Here is an 8,541-nt window from a genome sequence, read left to right on the forward strand (position 1 = left end):
GACTGAGTGTTGGCTGAGTGTCGGCTGGGCCTCTGGGCCTGTACTGGCCCACGCACTATAAAACTGATCTGACTGAGTGTTGGCTGAATGTCGGCTGGGTCCCCGGGCCACATGTGGCCCATTAACTACCAAAAGTACTTGAAAATAAACACAAATCCAGAACTAGTAATTAAAAGCACAAGCTACTTTTATTAACAAGTTTGACAAACACAACCTTGCAAATAAAACAAACATTTAAAAATTATACAAGCTTTTACATATATACACTTTAGAAATTAAACAAGTTAAAATATACAATCTACTTTTATCTACAACAATTGACATCTTTCATATACAAAAACACAAACAATTAAACATTTTAAAACTGTATAATGATTCAAAGAAATAAATTATTCTAAATTAACATTAAACATTTACAGAAATCTCTCTCCCTCACTCACTCACTCTAAAAGAGTAATTCCATTGTCAGTAGTTGTGGGTTGTGAGTTAAGTGTAAAGTGTGCTTTAAATTCTGTATTTTTGTACCATGTACCATGACCTACCCAGCTACATACATGCACACATACTCACTCTCAAAGTATTTTTCAATAGCAGCAACCTTTGCCACCTGCCTTCTCTTTCTGTTGCCGCTTCATTGTTGCCTCCACCAGTTTCAGCAGCACTACCAGCCGGGGGTGTCTCCAAACTGCATTTAGGAATAAAAGAATATTATAAGATCATTATGAGGTCTAAAGCAAGATTTCAACATGTCATCTGTCAGAGAAGTTCTGTTTGTCCACTCAAATATACTTACAGATAGCCACCTCAGCTCTCTGTGGGGGTTGATCAGAGTTCTTTCCATCCATCCTTCAATTTGAGATGCATGGACAGCATGTAATTTCAAAAGAAAAGAAAAAAAACATTAAACTATTTATCCTTTACTGTCTGACTAAATATTACTAAAGCCCAGTCTTGCCACTCTGCAGCTGTCTTGGTAACACCTCCCTGGTAGTTATTTTGGGCAACATTGACATTGTGTGATTGTTAAATGCTGATATATTACCAATGACAATAACCAAAAGCAAGACATATTTGTCAACACATACAGACCTGAAGCACAAAGGCTTGTGGACTTCCTTCACAAGAGCCTTGTGGGTGCTCCAGTTGGTTGGCCATGTTTTCAACAGCGCATGTTTCCTGCCCACTCCAGTTCTTTGCTGACATAATGGATGAGGCAAACCAAAAGCATCTAAAAATGACACATCACAAAACACAGGCCTAGATGAAAGCTGATTCCTATGATTTGGCTCATCTAAACAAAAAAGTATTACTTATTCTATTAAATCAATGTACAACTTACCAAGAGCTCTTCAGGTCTCCTGTTTTTCCAACACAAGAAATGGTTCACACACACGGGTAGCCTTCTTCATCCAAAGGAGTGCAGGGCAGGTCTCTGGTCAGTGTGGCCTGGATTCTGAGGTGTAGGCTACATTTTAAAAAAGTCACAGTAACGTTAGGTTAATGGAAGTATATGTGTTCAAAATGATTACATGATCATAAACAACCCCTCAGTACAAAATACAGAACGACCTTAAAATACAGATTTTGATGAGCTTTACATGACCAGGACAGGACCCACCCTGCTACCATCTCTCTCTCTCTCTCTCTCTCACACACACTCTCTTAAGGCATACAGTCTCAGTCCTGCCTGCAGTGCCTGAAGTTGGATAGATAACGATGAAATGCCCAATTACCAATCGCAATATTCTAAGTCATGCAATACTGGTTAACTGTTAAGCTATTTCTGAAATGATTAGATCACACTTTTCTTTGAAAACCACATAATTATGCAAGTATGGCTAACGTTACAGCACTGAACGTTTTTGACTAACCACCAAGACTGACGTTAACGGTAATTAGGCCAACAAAGTAGGCTAAGAAATCATAACGTATGTTACCGCTAGCTTCGTCATCGTCAAGGGGGTTAGATTGAAACACCCATTCTTGTTATGCTACTTGTTAAACTTTGTCTGCAATAATAAGCCTACGTACATTCATAATGATTTACATGCAATAACAGGTAAAGGTAAAGTTACTTACCACAGGCAGTGTCCAAAACGAGACAGTTTCGCGCCGTCCTGCTGGTTTCAAACTTAACAGTTGCTCTGCTCGTGGCTCTTCCACATGTAATGGGCCGACAGTCACTTTACAGAATTGGGCCATGTACGTTTAGCGTCGCTAAATGTTTCATTTTTGCCGCCAACAGCCGCGATACTGATCATTGTTCGTTCCTGAAGTATCGGGCCACACACTGTATGAAATCCGTCTGCCGAGATTGATTCGAAAACTGGCAGTAGCCCATCAAACCCCAATCGGGCCAAATAAGGACACTCAGTAATCAGCCCAACTACTGCGTGTCAGTGTCGGCCCATTCAAGGGGACAGTGCCTCAGCCGACTTGAAACTCCGCCGACAGTGGCAGCACTCAGCCAGGATCGGGCCGACTGTGTTTACTGTGCTTCAGCCGACTCGGACCTCAGCCGACACTGCCAGCACTCAGCCAGAATCGGGCCGACTATGCTTGCTATCTGGGCTAATGCATCCGAAGTTGTGCATCTGTGAAATAATTTCTCATTAATAAAATTCTACAGATCGCTTTGATTTTCTTGCACGACTACAAGTCAATTGATACAAGTGCTCGAATCTGCTTCTACGAGTGACGAGTGACTTTTGCTCCTAGCTAGGTGATATAATAGGTGCAAAAAGATTTGTATGTGTGCACGTCGAGCAATCGATCGAGAAAACAAGGCGGCCGGATCTGGATCCTGGATCACGATCAGACTACCATTGCCTGCTCATAAAGTAAGTAACCTCAGCATGTTTCCTTATCAATGAAGGACACACGATTTATAGTTTTTCTTTGCACAAAGCGAGGAAAAAAATGTTGCGGTGTGCGGTGTTAAGTTCTACGACCTTATTATTCATAATGTCTGCACAGCAAACAATTGCTAACTTGCCTTGCACTATCCAATAGTCTTCGTGCAAGATACAAGTCAGCTGTTCGAAAATTGCAGAACGATTGTGTCAGATTGTGTGTCCTAACGATTTTGGACGGGCAGTGTTATATTTCTGTACTTCTAAACTTGTTATTTATCTAGCGATAGCTAGCTTGATCTGGCACTGGAGGATTTAGCAAGCAGGTAAACTAAGCTAAACATAGCTGTCATGATAATGTAAACCAACAAACAAGATAACTTTCTTCATATTATTATCATGTTACTTACCTTATGAGCAGACAATGGTAGTCTGAGCGCGATCCAGATCCGGCCGCCTTGTTTTCTCGATCGATTCGCTCGACGTGCACACATACAAATCGTTTTGCTCCTATTATATCACCTAGCCAGGAGCAAAAGTATCGTCACTCGTAGAAGCAGATTCGAGCACTTGTATCAATTGACTTGTAGTCGTGCAAGAAAATCAAAGCGATCTGTAGAATTGTATTAATGAGAAATTATTTCACAGATGCACAACTTCGGATGAATTAGTTCACATTTGGGTTTACAAATGCACGAATGTTGTGCATGTTCTCAGATTATGAAACACGGATGTGCAAATGTGTTTCGCACCTACTGCGCTGCAACGATTGGAGCAAAAGTGTCGAGTGCGTGACTCTTGAAAGTTGTGACTCACAGGATAGGATTTGTGTACCTGTAAAAAGGATTTGTGAACCCGTAGCCCCTATTTTGTGTTAACAAGATATAAAAAAATATGTACAACTTCAACTTTACTGTTACACATTTACGACTTTAGTGTGCACATGCAAAATCTGCAGTTAAATGTGCTCGCCACTTTTGCACCCAATATACCTTCATAGAATTTCCCATTGTCCTACGTAATTTAGAACGACCATTAACCGTATGTTATTTGCAAGTAGATCCATTTTGTTGGCCGTATCACACTTGTTGTAGCCTATATTAATTCGCCGAACTCGTTGTGAAGTTTAAATGAACTGTCACGTTGCATCCGAGCTGTAAAATGCAGACGTTCAGAACATGGCAACATTGTAGCATATGACGGAGGTGGCTTTTAGCTAGATGGATGACAGCAGGCTAAGTAAAATAGCTATGTTTCAAAACTAAAGTTCATCAGAATCTTGGGATGCGCCCGCTTGACAACGGGAGAGATAGAACTAACGACTGGCCTTTGGCCGTAGCAACCATCCATTTAGAACTAGTAACGGCAGTTTGTCCTTCAAGTTGAGAAATTAGTTGATGTGTGTCGGAAGAAATAAGTTCTACAAACAAGACAGTTTTAGCGATTAAAACGTTTAAATTGTAACAGGAAATGAACACAACGCAAGTGGCAACAGTGGAATAAGCGGGATAATGGACTCCACGGTGGTCAGTTCACAGAAATTAATGCACTACGAGGTTTAAACGGCCCTCCGCTTCGCGTCGGGGCCGTTTTACAACCTCGACAGTGCATTAACTTCTGTGAACAGACCACCGTGTCGTCCATTATCCCTTACTGAACTAACTGTTCACTTGACAGGCATACTTATAAAATGAATAATAACAAATTCCAGCCTAAGTGCCATTTCATGTTCATTAAAAAGGTCAACAATAGTCAATGCAAACATGGAAAAGCAGACACACACAAAGGAGGAGAGAGAGAGAGAGAGAGAGAGATACTAAGTAGGTACACGAAGTAGGTGCATCACCCTCAGAGTTTACGTTAGACGACCACCGGAAATTGGCCGGTTTCACATGTAGGCTAGTTGTGTGGCAGAAAAAAATATCGTGAAAAGACCGTGGTAAAGTTGGTTTTATATTGGACGTTGGATATTCGACACATTCGAAAAATCTATTTAGCACTGACTACGAGGGTCGAATTTGTGTCAAACCAACTTTAATGTGTTTAAACAAGGCCTGCCTATATTACACAAAGCTTCTTTTGTCCAAAAACCCATGTTTTGATTTTATGAATTTTTTAGGCTGATAAAAGATTTCAATCTATTATGCGGCTTCACCTTTTGACTTACCCATACTAAAACACATCTCCTGAACTCGGCTTACTGCCCTTTCTAGTACACAAAGGGTCCGTGTAACGCTTTGCAGTGCTATGTTCTATTTGCAGAATTCACACGAAAAAATATAAAAATAGGCTTAAAAATCCGTTATCCATTCTTTAGGACGGCACAGTAAATGGGTTATTGTTTCTTATTTTGATTTTCAATTGAGCACAGTTAGGGTTTTCTGTTCAGAAGTTAAAAATTGAAATGATGCGTCAATTTTCTAATTTTCCTTTTTTGCCCTAGTGGTTGGACTGAACCACGAGCACCGGGGGGAGAACACCATCTAGCTGGGCCAGGCTAGATGGTGGAAGAGAGCGCCGCCTGAAGTTGTTTGATTTTGACTCATTACTTTAGAGATTAATAACTAAAACTTTTTGGGAGAAGGCACGTTAAACATAAGTTTCAGCCTATGTTGAACATATCTACAGTAGCCTATATTTGAATATGGCCATGCCATAGCCTACCATAGCAAATAATTCCCCATCGACGTCAGTCTTGGCTATACCGGGCTATACAGGCTACCCCAAGCACTGTTTGACATGGCATTTTTGCTTATTTAACGCTTTACGCTAGACTAGGCTTCATTAGGCTAAACGAAGACACAACAGTGAGCCTAATTTATCCGTTTATCCATTTATTAATTTCAACAGCATATAGCCTACATTGGCCTGTAGGCTACTAGGGCTCAAGTCCATTGGTAATGCTCATGTAGGTCTTCAAAGCCTCCCAGAACATGAGTAGGCTAGAACACGTAGGCCTACTCATAAGTGTCAGGACGCAGCAATGTCTCCCTCTGCATCTGAAGTTCTGATCTTGAGCTGACATTATCATTCGCTTGGCACCTTGATGCAAGCTGAACTGTGTTTGATAGCCCTCCATCTCTACATCCGCTGATAAAATGTGATCACCAACACCGCGCGCCAATATGTATCAGGTCCCCCCCGGTCCGTGTAACGCTTATCAGTTCAATTTTCTATTCCAAAACTTAAAAATGGAAATTGGAAAATGTATTTCGATTTCCTAACATTGTGTTTTTTTGTTCGCCAGGTAAATACGCGAGTAAGATTTTGGAGTCGTTTTTTTTATTTTGAGCTTGATAGAAAATTGGATAATTGAAAAAATAGAAATTCGGAAAGGTTCTGTTCTGTATCTGCATGCGTCTCCGAAGCCAACCCCCTACCAACCCTCGCGGCTATTCCCTGATTAGTGGCTGCGCGCAGAAAACGCAGACGAGTCGTTGCGTTTCCGTGGGCTTTAAAATGGGCGAATGTTTGGTATCTCAGCTCATGTATGTACATTTTGGCAGGGGGGGGGGGGGGCTGTGGTTGTACACATTCTGTGGTTGTGGAATCTACACGTTCTGTGGTTGTACCGCTGCATTAAAAATAAGTCCCCACGTTACGTAGCTGGTCCAGTCAACAGAAAAGCTTGATGCTGAACCCTCGAGCAGTTTAAGCTCTCCCTGCTGCTCAATACGCTCCAATATGTGTGAGCCGAGCAGTACTAAATTAATTCATGATTTTCTCTCACTTAGGTCGTTTGTCCTAGGCTACTGATGTTGTCACTCTGCTCTGCTTGTGAAGCTGACCCTGGATTCAATAGCGTGGACTCTCTGCATTACAATTGTCTTTACAACAAGCAGAGGGGCATGACCACTGTAATTACAGAATTAATGTTACTATTGTTGTTGAGAAATGTAGACACTATGTGTTGTGGGACAGTTACACTCAAGCCTTATGTGCCTAGTTTCCCCCAGCATTTCATTTATATTCAACTCTGTAAGTTGGAGCTGAACTTTATCATTAAACTGTTGATGATCATGCAGTTTTGTGTAGCCTACATGACAATCAATGTTATATTTGCACCAACCCGGGACCTAGTCAATAAGAGATTGATGTTAGAAATGATTTACAAGAATATACAAATAATATCTTCCATAAAAAGGTATGTTACAAGGATACAAGGATACAAGGAAGTTTTTTGTCACATGCATATAGTTACTGGAAGTAAGAAATGCAGTGAAATTATGTCGGGGATGTGTGTTGGAGAAGCTTCCTGATGAAATAATGTGCTGTGTATGTGGGGGGGAGGGGGGGGGGGGGCAGGGACTTACTATTGCAAGCAGAGTCCTGTATGTATGATGTATGTGAGTGATGACAGTGAAGATGTGTGTGTGGGCGGGAGGGGAGTGGAGCAGTGACTGTGTGTGTGTGTGTGTGTAGTGTGTGTGTGGGCAGTGTGCTGTAAGTATGTTGGGGATGTGTGTTGGAGAAGCTTCCTGATGAAATAATGTGCTGTGTATGTAGGGGGGGGGGGGCAGGGACTTACTATTGCAAGCAGAGTACTGTATGTATGATGTATGTGAGTGATGACAGTGAAGATGTGTGTGTGGGCGGGAGGGGAGTGGAGCAGTGACTGTGTGTGTGTGTGTGTGTGTAGTGTGTGTGTGGGTAGGTGGGGGCAGTGTGCTGTAAGTATGTAGAGGATGTGTGTTGGAGAAGATCCTGAAGACAATGTGCTGTGTATGTAGGGGGGGGGGGGGGGGTCCGTGTAACGCTTATCAGTTCAATTTTCTATTCCAAAACTTAAAAATGGAAATTGGAAAATGTATTTCGATTTCCTAACATTATGTTTTTTTGTTCGCCAGGTAAATACGCGAGTAAGATTTTGGAGTCGTTTTTTTTATTTTGAGCTTGATAGAAAATTGGATAATTGAAAAAATAGAAATTCGGAAAGGTTCTGTTCTGTATCTGCATGCGTCTCCAAAGCCAACCCCCTACCAACCCTCGCTGCTATTCCCTGATTAGTGACTGCGCGCAGAAAACGCAGACGAGTCGTTGCGTTTCCGTGGGCTTTAAAATTGGCGAATGTTTGGTATCTCATGTATGTACATTTTGGCAGGTGTGTGGGGGGGGGGGGGGGGCTGTGGTTGTACACATTCTGTGGTTGTGGAATCTACACGTTCGGTGGCTGTACCGCTGCATTAAAAATAAAAGTCCCCACGTTACGTAGCTGGTCCAGTCAACAGAAAAGCTTGATGCTGAACCCTCTAGCAGTTTAAGCTCTCCCTGCTGTCACTCTGCTCTGCTTGTGAAGCTGATCCCAGGAGGATTCAATAGCGTGGACTCTTCTCAGCAACAGTTGCAACATTAATTCTGCATTACAATTGTCTTTACAACAAGCAGAGGGGCATGACCACTGCAATTACAGAATTCATGTTACTACTGTTGTTGAGAAATGTAGACACTATGTGTTGTTGGACAGTTACACTCATGCCTTATGTGCCTAGTTTCCCCCAGCATTTCATTTATATTCAACTTTGTAAGTTGGAGCTGAACTTTCTCATTAAACTGTTGATGATCATGCAGTTTTGTGTAGCCTACATGACAATCAATGTTATATTTGCACCAACCCGGGACCTAGTCAATAAGAGATTGATGTTAGAAATGATTTACAAGAATATACAAATAATATCTTCCATAATAAGGT

General features: G+C 41.6%; 1 long non-coding RNA gene across 1 annotated transcript; it reads right to left on the reverse strand.

Moving 5' to 3' along the window:
* Window positions 1–289: 289 nt before the first annotated feature.
* On the reverse strand, window positions 290–2,359 carry LOC143134367 (uncharacterized). The gene is made up of 5 exons (XR_012988638.1): window positions 2,080–2,359; window positions 1,340–1,465; window positions 1,090–1,228; window positions 794–846; window positions 290–685 (listed from the first exon to the last, which is right to left on the reverse strand). It is a non-coding gene; the product is annotated as an uncharacterized LOC143134367 (long non-coding RNA).
* Between the last annotated feature and the right edge of the window lie 6,182 nt (window positions 2,360–8,541).

The sequence above is a fragment of the Alosa pseudoharengus genome, unplaced genomic scaffold (assembly GCF_046254945.1).
Source record: "Alosa pseudoharengus isolate Yale_2024_CS ecotype anadromous, Long Island Sound unplaced genomic scaffold, YU_APseudo_1.1 YU_APseudo_1.1_scf_1, whole genome shotgun sequence".
In the NCBI taxonomy this organism is placed as follows: domain Eukaryota; kingdom Metazoa; phylum Chordata; class Actinopteri; order Clupeiformes; family Clupeidae; genus Alosa; species Alosa pseudoharengus.